Source organism: Phoenix dactylifera, chromosome 11 (genome assembly GCF_051530095.1).
Source record: "Phoenix dactylifera cultivar Ajwa chromosome 11, Ajwa_hap1_PhDact_Kaust_v1.1, whole genome shotgun sequence".
Classification (NCBI taxonomy): Eukaryota; Viridiplantae; Streptophyta; class Magnoliopsida; order Arecales; family Arecaceae; genus Phoenix; species Phoenix dactylifera.
In genome coordinates, this window is record NC_143200.1 from 24,830,016 (window position 1) to 24,846,136 (window position 16,121).

Consider the following 16,121-nt stretch of genomic DNA (forward strand, 5'->3'; position numbering starts at 1 on the left):
ACCTAAGTGGCAGCTAGTGCAATGCTTCTATGACGGATTGACTGAACGAAACCGTCAGATGATTGATGCCGCATGTGGGGGGACATTCATGCTTCAAAATGAGCATGAAGCATGGAAATTATTTGAAAATCTAAATGAAAACTCCCTCCACCATGCTTCATGTTCTCGTCAAGCACCCCCGAGTTCTCAAAGAAAAGGGACCATTTGTGAAATAAGTCATTCTATGGACCTGTCTAGCAAGGTAGATGCATTGTCCCATAAGATTGACCAACTGATGATAGGTGGGCATTACATGAACTCTTCCCAAGCACAAGTGTGTACTATTTGTTCTAGCCCATCCCACCCTATTCATGAGTGCCCTTCAGCGCCCCAATTCCCCGAACTCGTGCAAGAACAGATCAATGCTGCTCAAACACTGCCTAGACCGGGTAATGACCCATTTTCCAATACATATAACCCGGGATGGCGAAATCATCCAAACTTTTTTTGGAAGCAGCAAGCTTCGAATACTGCCCAACCTTATTCCCAAAACTTTCCAAACCCTCAGAATTTTCAAACTCCACAAAATATTCATCTCTACCGTCCCTCGACTCAATTTCAACACACTCCTCCTCCACCCCAAAGAAACACAGCCTTTGAGGAGAAAGTGTTGAACGCCCTTCAAGGTTTGGAAACCATTACACAATTAGTGCACTCTCATACGCAATCAATCGCCAAGCTAGAATCCCAAATGGGTCAACTAGCTAATGCACTAAACAAGCGAGAGGAAGGAAAGCTTCCAAGCCAACCACTAAGTAATCCTAGGGGACAATACATGGCTCAAGAAAATCAACTAAATGCAATTCATCATGAACAAGCCAATGCTTTGACTACCCTAAGGAGTGGACGTGTAGTAGACAATAAGATTGGGGAGAACAACAATAAGGAAGATGAAGAAGAGGATAGAAATGTGTCAAATGAAAAACCTTCTTCTTCTTCTTCACCTAGTCCACCTTCTGCCAAAACTCATATCCCAAAGGCCCCATATCCTGAAGCTCTTAATTCACCCTCTCCCTTTGGCAAAAAAGGAACTTCACTAGAGGAAATAATGGAGGTTTTCAAACAAGTGAAAATCAACCTTCCGCTTCTTGATGCTATTAGACAAGTTCCCTCCTATGCCAAATTCCTCAAAGACCTTTGTACACAAAAGCGAAAATCTAGGACACATGTGCCTAAAAAGGTCTTCTTAACTGATCAAGTGAGTTCTATTCTCCAACACAACACCCCTCCGAAATTCAAAGATCCTGGTGCTCCCACCATCTCCTGTGTCTTAGGAAATAATTTCATTGATCGAGCACTCTTAGATCTAGGGGCAAGTGTCAACCTTTTACCTTATTCAGTTTATGAGAAACTTGGGTTAGGTGAGTTAAAACCAACCTCGGTATCTCTTCAATTGGCTGATCGATCTGTAAAAACACCACGTGGGATAATTGAAGATGTTCTTGTCAAGGTAGACAAATTCTATTTTTCAGTAGATTTCATTGTCCTTGATATGGAACATGAACCTAATCCTAAGAAACAAATCCCCGTGATCCTTGGGCGCCCCTTTTTAGCAACAGCCAATGCGTGCATAAATTGTAGAACGGGGGTAATGAATATATCATTTGGGAACATGAAGGTAAAATTAAATGTGTTCAATGCAGACGACCAACCCGCGAGGAAAGTTGAGTGTTTTATGATAGACAAAATAGATGAACCCATAAAAGGAGATGCAAAAACTACCTGACTGTGTCTGGCTGAAGACAATAAACTTAGCGCTTGTTGGGAGGCAACCCAATTCTCTTAGATTATTTCTTAACATTGAGGACAATATTAGGTTTAGGTTTGGGGGTATTCATCTTGATTTTCATCCAAAAATAATAATAATAATAATAATAATAATAATAATAAATAAAAAAATAAATAATAATAATAAAAAATCATTTTTTTTTAAAAAAAATAAAAATATTTTTTTTAAAAAAATATGTTTATTTTCATTTTTTTATAAAATAATTAAAAAAAGGTTTTTGTTAAAAAAAATCCTAATTTATATACATTTATGCGAGAGTGATAAACACACAAGGTATATAAAATCTAAAAAGCCCAATGACTAGTGGGAAGTAATACAAATTTAAGTTCTTTTTATTAAGTCTCTCTTAGGGAGTTGTAAGCTAATTAATACTTTGGAATTTCACTACACACTGGCCGACTCTTCTAAGGTCTAGGCTCGACATTATGTTGAGAGTATGGTAGCAACCTTGGACCCTGATGAATCATACTTATCTAATCCAAAAAAAAAAAAATATCAATAAAAATGGATTTAGTCAGGAACATCGAAAAGGGCTACCTATTGTCAAAGATCAAGTGGGCTTGTGATGAGGACTCCGAGCATAAGTCCGTAGGGGAGTCTTGATGCCCGACACCTTATGCCAACTGGTGTGAGAGTTGTCGACTGATTGCTCGTTACACGGAGAAATCACCACAAGAGTAAAAGTGCACAATTTATATATCTTTCTTAAAAAAAAGAAAAAAAAAAGAAAAAAAAATGTTGTATTGACCGAAAAGACAATAGTGTGAAAGCCGTCGTTGTAAAAATTCGAGTAAACTGGAATATTACAGATAAAGCCCGTGAGGTACTAAAGTAAACATCCACAACTCTCGAAATCCTGCAGATAAGATGATTTTGAATCAGTGAGTAGGTCTTTTCGACCAATCCTTGGAAACTACTAGTATTAACAATATTTTGGAGATCCGAACCCTTAGCTTGTGTACGGTCCAGATTTCACCGAGCACTCCAGTATAAATAAGTCTTACAACTCCCTAAAAGGAAACTTAATGACTTTAACTTAGATTGCATACTAACCTAGAATTTGGGCTGACTTAGTAAATAAAACCGTGTGTGCTTTGAAATTCTTATCATTTATGTATCTTAAATAATAATAATAAAAAAAAGAGAGTTTTTGGAAATCTTAGCTAGTATGCATTTGGAATTTGATTTTCACTTCATAGATCAATCGATCTAAATATATATATATATAATAAAAAATAAAAATAATAATAATAATAACCATAAAAAAATAAATAATAATAATAATAATAATAATAATAATAATAAAATTTTAGAAGTTTGTGGGTATCTTCACTGGAAACCCTCACGAGACTATAACTCGTCCACTAGGGTAACCTAGGGGTTTAAAGCCTTGTTGCATATGGTAAATGCAATCGCGATGCCTGCGAAAGTGAGTTAGAGTTTTTCTTTTCTAATTTTATTTTGCTCGAGGACTAGCAAAATATAGGTTTGGGGGTGTGATAAGTGCTTAATAATTTATAATTTAGTTACCTTTCCATAGCACTTATCAATATTTTTAAACTGATAAATACATATTTTACCATGAAATTGAACAAACATTGAAGTAAGTTTAAAATATGGTAATTATTCTCTTAAACTAGATTCTGAACTTGTCTCTCTCTTGTTTGCAATCTTTCATGAAAATTTCATAAAAACATATAAGGAGGAGATTGTGTTGACCCGATTTGGTAACCTGATAGAGTTGTAATCAAGCTAAGCTTATAATTAAATGGGTTTTGGTCCTGATTCGATTGAAAGTTATAATTAATTATGTATGGGGCAAAGGTTTGATTAACCCTTTTTATTAGGTCACGGTCCGGTTTTTAGTCTTGTCTGGTCGAGTTCGATCTGAAGCAGCTTAGCAAGAATTAAATTTAAATAACATTGGGCTCGAGAACAAGTTCAAGCAAATCAACGATCATGACCCATCTCAAATCCAAAGCCAATTCCCAACCAATTTCGTACCTACCTTCGTGTAAAATTCATAATTTTAAAATTAAAAAAATAATAATAAAATATCCACAGTAATTTGGAGAAAAATTACTGGAATCACTGTTCATATGAACAGTGTTCCGTGAAAACACTGTTCATATGAACAGTGTTAGGAAAAGAAAAAAAAACTCATTCACTGTTCATCTTCTTCCTCCCCCGATGAACAGCTCACGCGTGCCCACCGACGCCCCCTCCGGCGTCTTCCCGTTGATCCCGCGGCCGCCCACCGTCCGCGGCTCCCTCCCGACGATCCCGCGATCAAATCTGCCGGCGACGAGTCCTCCGTGATTCCAGTCGGCCGCAATTAGCCGCGTGCCCACCGTGCCCGTGCGGTCGACTCTTCCCAGCAGCGAAGATCCAGCCCCTTCGCCATCACAGCCCGCGTCTTCAACCGAGATCCAGCACCACCGCATCAGCTCCGTGCCAGCCGCATCAACCGCATGCCATCCGCCACCCGTTCCACCTTCCAGCAGTCGGAAATCAGCCAGCCATCCCGAGCTTCACCCGGATTCGTTCCAAGAAGAGATCCCATCGATTCCCAGCTCCAATCCCTGTGATTCAGCCTTCACCGCGATCCCAGCCAACTGCATTCAACGAGACGGTAACCCAGCTCCTTCCGGATCGGCACCCGTTTCGAGCTTCATCCCCATCTTCGCCCGAGATCATGCCATCCTCCCAGCATCACGCCCTCGCGTGCAACAGGAATCAAGCCTCCGCGAGATCATCCTCCCAGCATCACGCCCTCCTTCTCTCTCGGGATCCATCGCTGGTCTTCGGCGAGCTATAAGAAGAGGACGGCAGAGGAGAAGGGGGGGGCTCGGTTTAACAGAAAAACAGGGGAGACCCCCTGTTTCAGTGAAGAGAAAAAGAAAACCAAAAAAAAAAGAATAAAAGAAAAGAGAGAGGGTTTGAGGCGGATGGCAAAGGAGTTCTTCAGCCAACCAATGGAGATGACAAGCACCATGAGCAGCTGAGCCTCGGTTTAGGGGTTTGATGAAGCCATAGAGGAGTATTCGTTTCATTTTTATTGATTTGAGTTTGTATTGTAAGAGTGTTGCATGATGAAGAATTTATCAATTGATCTTTATGATTTATCCAATTTATATGAATTATTTGTCTTGCATAAAATATTTTATATAGATTGATCTATTTCATCGAATCCAACACCTGTGGTTTGGAGGAGATATTCATGTGACATCGATTTCATGTTTAATGATTTAATGATCAGATGCATCATGCTAGGTTAGACAGGTCATGCTTATCGTTAGAGTAGATGGTTTGTGCTAGACTTAGATGATTCATGCTGGGAATTAATCATAATTTTCTTTTATGATTGCTTTGGCTTGTAGTCGGAAGCAATCAAGTCTTAAATACAACTCAATCATTGAAAGCGTCACGAATATAAATCTATCGGTGGAATCTAGCCCTAAACACCTCTCTCCATAGATAATTCATACTACTACACCCATATTAATTCTTAGTTTTTATCATTTACTCTAGCTTATCCCCTTTGAAGTAATTATTTAATTAGGAATGATAACTTGTCTCCAATCCCTGTGGACCGACACCCGTAATCACTGTCCTACAGGATACGTGCTATTGCGTGGTTTATTTTCAAAATTGAAATAACCGATCAGTGATTCTCAGCTCGTCGTCAACCAAATTGTGGGCGGCTTCGAAGCCAGAGACCCGACCATGCAGAAGTATCTTCAGAAGGTACGGGATCTCGTCTCGACCTTGGAATCCTTTCATATTCAACATGTTGCCAGGTCGGAGAACCTCAGGGCCGACCAGCTATCAAAGCTGGCGTCCTCTTGCATGAGCGAGCTTCCCAAAGAGGCAGTACTGTTATATCTCCAAAAGCCCAGCACAGACGAGCCCGAGCAGACCCTCTGCACCGAGTTCGAGCCAAGCTGGATGGATGAACTCATCAGCTATCTGCAAGACGAAACCCTTCCCGCTGATGAACGAGAGGCTCGCCGAATCAAGCGCCTCGTCACCCGGTACATACTACACGAGGGAAAGCTCTATCGGAGATCCTTCACCTCTCCCCTCCTCAGATGCCTTCGCCCAACGGAAGCTAATTATGCCCTGCGCGAAGTCCACGAAGGGATTTGTGGAAACCATCTGGGAGGGCGAGCATTGGCCCATAAAATTCTGCGCCAAGGATATTATTGGCCGACACTCCAGAAGGATGCTATGGATTTCGTCCAAAGATGCGACCGGTGCCAAAGGAACGCCAATGTTCAGCGCCGGCCCTCGGCTCCTTTGACCTCTATCAGCTCTCCTTGGCCCTTTGCCCAGTGGGGAATTGACATTCTAGGGCCATTTCCACTGGCCACCGGGCAAAGAAAGTTCCTGGTCGTTTCCATCGACTACTTCACAAAGTAGGTAGAAGCCGAGCCCCTCGCCCGGATCACCGAGCAGAAGATGCGGGATTTCGTCTGGAAGTCCATCATTTGCAGATTCGGGCTTCCCCGCATCCTTATCTCTGACAACGGTCGCCAGTTCGACAACATCCATTTCAGAGAGTTCTGCTCCGAGCTTGGCATTGACCACCGCTTTACCTCGGTCGCGCATCCTCAGACAAACGGAGAAACCGAGGTAACAAATCGTACTATCTTGCAGGGTCTCAAAGCCAGGCTCGACAAATCTAAAGGACAATGGGTCGAAGACCTGTACAATGTCTTGTGGGCTTACCGGATCACGTTCCGCGTCCCCACCGGCGAGACTCCCTTCAACCTAACATATGGGACGGAGGCCGTCATTCCACTGGAGATTGGGCTCCCCTCTCCAAGAGTTGAGCACCATGATGCCAGCTCCAACTCTTCGCAGCTCAGAGGCAACCTCGACCTGATCGAGGAAACAAGGGAGGCCGCCCGAGTGCGTATGGCAAGGTACCAGCAAAAGACAGCTCAATACTACAACGCCAGAGTCAAAGTCAAATCTTTCAGACCAGGGGACCTTGTCCTCAGAAGAGCTGAAGCCTCCCGACCAACTGAGCAAGGAAAGCTGGTCCCGAATTGGGAAGGACCATACCGAGTCACGTGCATCCGCCGACCCGGGACTTATAAGCTAGAGTCCCTAGACGGGATTCCCATTCCGCGGAGTTGGAGCTCTGAAAATCTCCGCGTGTACCACCAGTAGAACCCTAAGGGGTTCCCCATTATTCAACCATTGAATTTCATTCTATGAATTTCATTTCACAATAAACTGATGGTTTGCGTGCTTATTCCGAGCTCACCAATTCTCCTGATTATCTCATGCCATCAGGTTTATTCTTCTTTCCTGACCACGGTTGGGATGCCCCGGTGCCTCGGGATGATGGAGTACCTACGTGGGCTCCCTGAAGATGTTCGTGAGTTCGTGGCGCGCTCTCCACCGGCAACGAGCTCGGCTCGTGCTCCGTCGGCTATTGAGTAGCGGTCCTATCTGACCGGACGAGCTCGGCTCGTGCTCCATCGGCTATTGAGTAGCGGTCCTCTCTGACCGGACGAGCTCGGCTCGTGCTCCATCGGCTATTGAGTAGCGGTCCTCTCTGACCGGACGAGCTCGGCTCGTGCTCCATCGCCTATTGAGTAGCGATCCTCTCTGACCGGACGAGCTCGGCTCGTGCTCCATCGCCTATTGAGTAGCGGTCCTCTCTGACCGGACGAGCTCGGCTCGTGCTCCATCGCCTATTGAGTAGCGGTCCTCTCTGACCGGACGAGCTCGGCTCGTGCTCCTACCTCGACCTCGGCCGGGATGCCTCGAGACGTCGAGATGCCGCGGTTTATCGGGATGCCCCGATGCGTTGGGATGCGGTCTTTATTGACCAAGACGAGCTCGGCTCGCTGTCCGCCGGCTTCAGCCGACGAGCTCGGCTCGTTCTCCATCGCTGGATTTCTTTGCCGATGTCCTCGAAGAACGGACCCCGAGCAGAGGAGCGTCTTTAGTCGCCTCGGCGCAAGGACGCATACGGTGCCAGGTACCCGTTTATTTAATGTCTTTACATTATTCTATTCTTGGACTTTTCTCTGCCGATGTCCTCGAAGAACGGACCCCGAGCAGAGGAGCGTCTTTAGTCGCCTCGGCGCAAGGACGCATACGGTACCAGGTACCCGTTTATTTAATGTCTTTACATTATTCTATTCTTGGACTTTTCTCTGCCGATGTCCTCGAAGAACGGACCCCGAGCAGAGGAGCGTCTTTAGTCGCCTCGGCGCAAGGACGCATACGGTACCAGGTACCCGTTTATTTAATGTCTTTACATTATTCTATTCTTGGACTTTTCTCTGCCGATGTTCTCGAAGAACGGACCCCGAGCAGAGGAGCGTCTTTAGTCGCCTCGGCGCAAGGACGCATACGGTACCAGGTACCCATTTATTTAATATTTTTACATTATCTTATCTGCTTTTGGATTTCTCTGCCGACGTCCCCAAAGAACGGACCCCGAGCAGAGGAGCGTCTTTTGTCGCCTCGGCACAGGGACGCTCACGGTACAAGGTACCCATTTATGTTTTTTACATTAACGTTTCTACATTATCTATTGTCCTCGGATCTCTGCCGACGTCCTTAAAGAACGGACTCCGAGCAGAAGAGCATTTTCAATCGCCTCGGCGAAAGAATGCTCACGACACCAAACTATTATACTATGGTGAATCCCCATCACAAGCTGACGAGTATTCAACCCATTTGTTGGAAAAGAATCTGGTCCGCCCCGATAACTCAAGGCTCGGACCCAGAGTTCACTAACTTCGCTAAAATTTAAGTCCTAGAGACCGCCTTAGGGCTCGGTCGAATTCTGGACTAAGCTCGGGAAGACTCTCCGAGCCCAAATCCCTTTGGCATAAGCGTTGTTATGCCGCTGATCAAAAGACTGAGCAATGAAGCTCGGCAAGCTGAACCTAAACCCAAACCCTGTGGCGGGCGAAATTAGAGGCCATAGAGCCCATCTCCTTGGAGCCTAAAATGGATCCGAGTAGAAAAACTTGGGACTATAACAGAATGGTTTCCAAAAATATGTATTCATTTCAAAAAAGCCCGCAGGCTGAGTACAAGGATTCGGGCTCGGCCCTTACAAATGTCGTGACCGTCCCGATTTAAAAATAACAGAAGTTATATCAAGGCTCGAGCTCGACGACTTCGGTCTCAGCAGCGTCGGGAGTGGCAGGCTCAGCAGTCGGGGCTTCGGTAGCCTCGGCAGCAACGGGAATAGCCTCGGGGGCGGCTTCGGTCGCCTCGGCCAAACCTTCCTGGTTGGCCCCAGGAGTTTCTGCCTCCGCCTCCGCCTCTGCCTCTGGCCTCTCGACCCCTGCTCCTGGTTGGAGCAGGTTCACATCGAAATCCGGGAGGAGCTGCCGCAGCTGGTTCCGGAAGTCCCGGAAGCCCTGAATCAGCCCGTTCACGCCCTCCTCTGCTAGGAGGTCGCGAAACTCCTCCGACTCACGAAAGAGCGCCAATGCGCTCTGGGCTTGCTCCCGAGCCTCGAGCTCCCGAGCCTCATGATAGGTGGCCTTCCGCTCGAGGTCCCTTAGCTCCCGCTCGAGCTCTAAGTGGCGAACGCGGGCGTTCCCCACCTCCTGCTCACGGGAGGCCAGCACTTCCTCGGCTTTGGCCAACCGAGCCTCTACGGCGCGCAGCTCGGACCTCGCCAATGCATGCGCGCCCTTCTCCTCCTCGAGCTCGGCGGTCAGAGCTCGGACTCCCTCCTCGGATGCTCCAACTTTTCCTTGGAGCACCTGACGTTCGGCCTCGGCGGCTTGGTACTTCGCCTCGGCGGCTAGGTACCTCGCCTGGGCCTCGTCATAACCGCGCTGGCACCTCCGGGCCTTCTCCCGGTATTCTTGGACTAGGTGCATCAGCATCTCCGTCTCGTGCAAATGCTGTAAAAGAGACGAAAAGAAAAACATAAGGCGCCACTAGTAGAAAACCTATACAGATTACACAGGTGGAAAATTTTACTTACCCGGACGGCGTTGCAGCGGGTAATGTCCATGAAAGCATTGTAGCTCATGGACTGCATCGCGGCCCGGTCGGCCGGGAGCAGCGCGACCCGGAATATCTCACGCGCTACTCGAGGGTTTTCGAGGGCCGAATCACCCTCGAATACTGAGCAGGTGGGTGCAAGGGGCACCCGTTCCCCCGAGCCCGATGGGCCCGGAAGGCCAGCATCGGCTGGCCTAGGCGGAGCCGACCCAAAGGCTCCCTGACTGCTCCCCGGCTCGGAGCTAGGGGGCTGGGGTCGGACGAGCGGCTGATTTGACCGCCGCACAACTATAGCGGGGCGTGCAAGCACGGGACCCGCGGAACTCCTCCCCTGGTCGGCAACTGAAGCGTCCTGCCGACCAGGAATCTGCGCTAAAGGCGCTGGGCATGGGGGCGCCACCGAGGCTCCTCTGGAGCCCGAGCCCCCGGAATCCGCGCCCTCCCTCCGACCAGCTTCGGGGCGCGCGGGCTGAGAAGGGCCCGCCTCGGAGTGAGCGGGGCGAGAAGGACCCGCCTCGGCCACCGCTGCCGCCGGGGGCGCCGGGGGCGCTGGGGTCGCCGAGGCCTTCTGTTTCTTCCTCGGCTCGGTGGGCTCGCCCGAGAGCTCGGCTGCCCTCTTCTGGAAGCGGGCGTAGAGGACTTCGCTTTTCGTCACCATCTTTGCGATATCTGCAAAGGCGAACAGGATTAGAACATTAGAACAGTAAGAAAATGAAAAGAGATACTGTAACTACCCTTACCGTGGGGACGTGCCGAGCTCAAGCCCACGTTCACCAAAGCGTCCTCACATATGAGGCCGTTCAGTAAGATGCCGTACCCGAGGCTGCGGATGGCGTCGAGGATCCCCTGCTCACGTGGAGAAAGTTTGTGGGGTTTGTTGATGGACTTGAGCTGAGCCGGTCCCCACCGGGGGTCAAACCCCCAGGACTGTGCAGAACCAAGGAAGAAGAATTTCTCCTTCCAGCCATGAATGGACGAGGGGGCACCATGAAAGAGTGGCTGACCCGCCCGAAGGGCGATGTAAAGCCACTCCCCGTCTCCCGGATTCGACTTAAAGATAAAAAGTCACCGGAAAACGTTGACAGAGGTCGGAATCCCCTGCAGTAAACACAGTGACAGGAAGCCCATCACTGTCCTCCAGGCATTCGGAGTGAGTTGCGCCGGAACCAACTGGCATACCGTCAGCAACTCATCCACGAAGCCGTGAAGAGGAAATCGGAGGCCGGCCCAGAGTGATTCCAGGTGCACTCCAATCCGGCCTACCGGAGGATCGGTTATCCGATCCCTTCGCCTGGCGGGCTCCAAACGGAACCCGTGAAGAGGAAAAAACCACTCTTCAGTCATTTCGACCTCCAGGATGCTCATGGTGGACTCGACCTCACTGGGAAGAGAACCCATTGCAAAAAAGAAAAAGAAATCAAAAAAGAAGGACGACCTGGGGAAAACGCCGGAGAATAGAACTTCGGACTGAGAGAGGCTGAGAGGAAGAAAGCTAGAAGCAGAAGGCAATAGAAAGAGGACAGAGGACCAGGGAAGAGTTTAAATAGACCTCCCCAACGGCCCGGATCAGCGAGAAAAATGCTGTATCCTGTTTAGATGGCGACGCGTGTCGGTCCAAAAGACAGAACGACGCATTTAATTAGGGCTAGCGCTTCGGACGCCGAAGCGCCCCATCGGATCGTGCGGCCCCATCATGAGCCCACGACGCGAGGACGCTTCGCAAAAAGTGTCCCAATAATGAGACTTTTCGGGAAAGAAGAGACGCCGCCTATTAAAGGCACCTCAAAGCGCTCGATAATTCAAAATACGCAATAAATTAGGATTTTCGGAATCCGTAATGACCCAACTGAAGCTACTTCCCACGTTCCAGCTGTTAGCCAACTGGAACTCGGAAGTCGGGGGGTAGTGTTGGGGGAAAAACCCCAAGTCATACCGCCACGGAGGCGCTCGGCTAGAGAACGTCGACCGGAAAGGCGCTCGACTAAAGGACGCCGACCAGAGAGAGCGCCAAGAGGCGCCCAACCAAAATAACCAAGTAGGGATGCTCGGCTAGAAAGAGCCAACCAGAAAACGCCGACCAGAGAAGCGCTCGAACTAGGAAGCGCCGACCAGAGAAAAAGCGCCAAATAGAGGCGCTCGGCTAGAAGGTGCTCGCCCAAAGGGCGTCGACCAGAAGTACTAGAAGCAACCCCGCCACAGGGCGCCCCTCTGGGCGACCAGCTCGGCTCGGCACCCTTGCCGAGCCGATGCCTTAACTAATACTCCTCCCCGCCAAACTTTCTCGAAAGGTCCGGCGGCTATACACGCGACTCTACTACAACCTGCCACTATCTCCAAGCCATCAAGGTATAAGATCTCCGCAGGTATTCGGCACGACCTGCCATTAATGCATGAGACTCCCTCAAGTCTCCAATGCACTCAGTCATTTAATGAACACGGCTCAAGACGATCTCCGGATCACTGAACCATCAAAGCGTATGGCTCTCCCTGACCGTCGGTTCATTCGGTAATAAATGCACTTACCATTCACAGACCCCAGGCCTACCACGGCCGGCGGTTCAACGACTCCAAAAGGTCCGATCGACCGTGACAACTCCCTGGTTTCGGTCTGAGTCGGCCTTATTTTCCACTACGCCATTAATGGGCCAAATCATGTCCAATTATCACAAAAGAGGACAAATTCCCCTGTCACCTCCCGGGTAACACAATATCCCTCTATAAAAGGGAACCTGGGGAAAAAGGGGGGAGAGGATTAAAAAACACGAAAAAACAGCACAGACACGATTGAGGACATTATCCTCTTCATCTTCTTTATCTTATCCAAATGCTCTCCTGCCTGCTCTCTCCACATATTCCCCCTCTGACTTAAGCATCGGAGGGCCGGCGCCGGGGAGCCCGGCCACCGGCTTTTTTGCAGGACAGGACAGGACTGGACGCACCACCCCTCTTTGCTCTCTTCCACTCCCCAGCGGAGGACGCGGCCGGCCGGCGCCCCGCCGTCCGCCCTCTCAGGCGGCGGAGCTCCTCCTTCCCCGACTTCGCGGCGGCCCCCGGGTCCAATTTCCAGCAACAATTATTATCTGATCTTTTCATGTAGCTAGTTGCACGAAAGTTGCTTTGTCAATTGATGTGATAAATATTTTTTTTGATTTATTAAACATTTTATTTTATTTTATTTTATTTTTGCTAAACTGGATGTATTATCTAATACGGGTATGGATATAACTAAAAATATCAAAAATTAATATATCTTGGAATGCACTAAGCAATTCTCTCTTCCCTACTCAAAGAGCATTTTCAGAGTAGTTGGCTACCTACCACTTAATCCACAACCTCATTGGTCTTTTTGTATACGTGCTTCGTCTGAAAAGGCCAATCTGTCACATATCATAGCTTGGATGTTTCTAAGCAATGGTAACTATATTCGTTTGCTGTTTGGTAACTATATTCGTAAAGTGTTGTGCTACTTTGTTTTGTGTTTGGTAAACAAACTGAGAAAGTACTTTGTATGACAAAATTACCATAAAGGACATTGCATAGTATTATACAACAGAACATAATAAAACATAACATAAATTAATACATAAATATACGATATAGTATAATATTATTGTAATATAAAATAATATTATGTTAATATAGCATAATAGTAATATAATTATTAGAGTAAATTAATATTTGGTAATATAACATAATATTAAATTATTTAACGTAACATATTAATGTATTATGATATAATGTAATATATATTATATTTATAGTATAATACAATAATAAAAGTATAAATTATTATAATTATTAGTATAAATTAATTTCTCATAATATAACATAATATTAAATTATTTAAAATAACATATTAATGTATTATAATGTAATGTAATATAATACAATATTTATAGTATAATACAATAATAAAGGTATAAAATATTATAATTATTATTATAAATTAATTTTTCATAATATAAAATAATACTAAATTATTTAAAATAACATATTAATGTATTATGATATAATATAATATGATATTATATTTATAGTATAATACAATAATAAAGGTATAAAATATTATAATTATTAGTATAAATTAATTTTCTATAATATAACATAATATTAAATTATTTAACATAACATATTAATGTATTATGATATAATATAATATGATATTATATTTATAGTATAATACAAAAATAAAGGTATAAAATATTATAATTATTAGTATAAATTAATTTTCCATAATATAGCATAATATTAAATTATTTAATATAACATATTAATGTATTATGATATAATATAATATGATATTGTATTTATAGTATAATACAAAAATAAAGGTATAAAATATTATAATTATTAGTATAAAATAATTTTCCATAATAATTTTTCATAATTTTCCATAAAATAATTTTCCGCGGTCCAAGGGCTCTTCTTCGTGGTCCACGCTCGAGGAGGACCTTAGCGTGGGCCGCAAGGTTGATGATAAAAAAAAAACAATAGATTGATTTTGAAAGGTATGGAAAAGGATTAAAATTTTTTTTTCTAAAATGTGGTTCAAGAGATGCATACAAAAATTGAAAAAAAAATACCTTTTTTTATGGAAGGGAGTCTAACGGCTAGGGTTCTTGGCTCCAGCAGATTTTTAGGTTTATAAAGGGACAAACTGTGTAATTATGTTATTTTAATATGAGCATTTTTGTCAAAAATACAGCTTTCCGAAAAAGCTGAAACAGCTTCCTCCCAAAAGCTTCAAATTGGAGCTTTATCCTAAAAGCTGTTTTCAGCTTCCCGCAAAAGCTGAAACAGCTTTTTGAAAAATTTACCAAACACAGTTTTTTATCTAAAAGTATTTTTGGAGGGTCAGAAAGTACTTTCTGGCCCTCTAAAAGCTCCCCCAAACATGGCTTAGGCCCTGTTTGGGGGAGCTGTTGGCAGTAGAGCTGTTGGAAGTAGAGCTGTCTGAAGTAGAGCTGTTATAAAAAGCTGTTTGCTGTTTGGTAACTACATTCGTAAAGTGCTGTGGTACTTTGTTTTGTGTTTGGTAAACAAACTGATAAAGTACTTTTATATGACAAAATTACCATAAAGGACATTGCATAGTATTATACAACACAACATAATAAAACATAACATAAATTAATACATAAATATACGATATAGTATAATATTATTGTAATATAAAATAATATTATGTTAATATAGCATAATAGTAATATAATTATTAGAGTAAATTAATATTTGATAATATAACATAATATTAAATTATTTAACATAACATATTAATGTATTATGATATAATGTAATATATATTATATTTATAATATAATACAATAATAAAAGTATAAAATATTATAATTATTAGTATAAATTAATTTCTCATAATATAACATAATATTAAATTATTTAAAATAACATATTAATGTATTATAATGTAATGTAATATAATACAATATTTATAGTATAATACAATAATAAAGGTATAAAATATTATAATTAATATTATAAATTAATTTTTCATAATATAACATAATATTAAATTATTTAAAATAACATATTAATGTATTATAATGTAATGTAATATAATACAATATTTATAGTATAATACAATAATAAAGGTATAAAATATTATAATTATTAGTATAAATTAATTTTTCATAATATAACATAATATTAAATTATTTAACATACCATATTAATGTATTATGATATAATATAATATGATATTATATTTATAGTATAATACAAAAATAAAGATATAAAATATTATAATTATTAGTATAAAATAATTTTTCATAATAATTTTTCATAATTTTTCATAAAATAATTTTCCGCGGTCCAGGGGCTCTTCTTCATGGTCCACGCTCGAGGAGGACCTCAACGTGGGCCACGAGGTTGATGATAAAAAAAAACAATAAATTGATTTTGGAAGATATAGAAAAGGATTAAATTTTTTTTTTCTAAAATGTGGTTCAAGAGATGCATACAAAAATTGAAAAGAAAAATACCTTTTCTTACGGAAGGGAGTCTGACGGCTTGGGTTCTTGGCTCCAGCAGATTTTTAGGTTTATACAGGGATAAACTATGTAATTATGTTATTTTAATATGGGCATTTTTGTCAAAAATATAGCTTTCCGAAAAAGCTGAAACAGCTTTCTCCCAAAAGCTCCAAATTGGAGCTTCCTCCCAAAAGCTGTTTTCAGCTTCCTGCAAAAGCTGAAACAGCTTTTTGAAAAATTTACCAAACATAGTTTTTCATCTAAAAGTACTTTTGGAGGGCCAAAAGCTTCCCCAAACAGGGCCT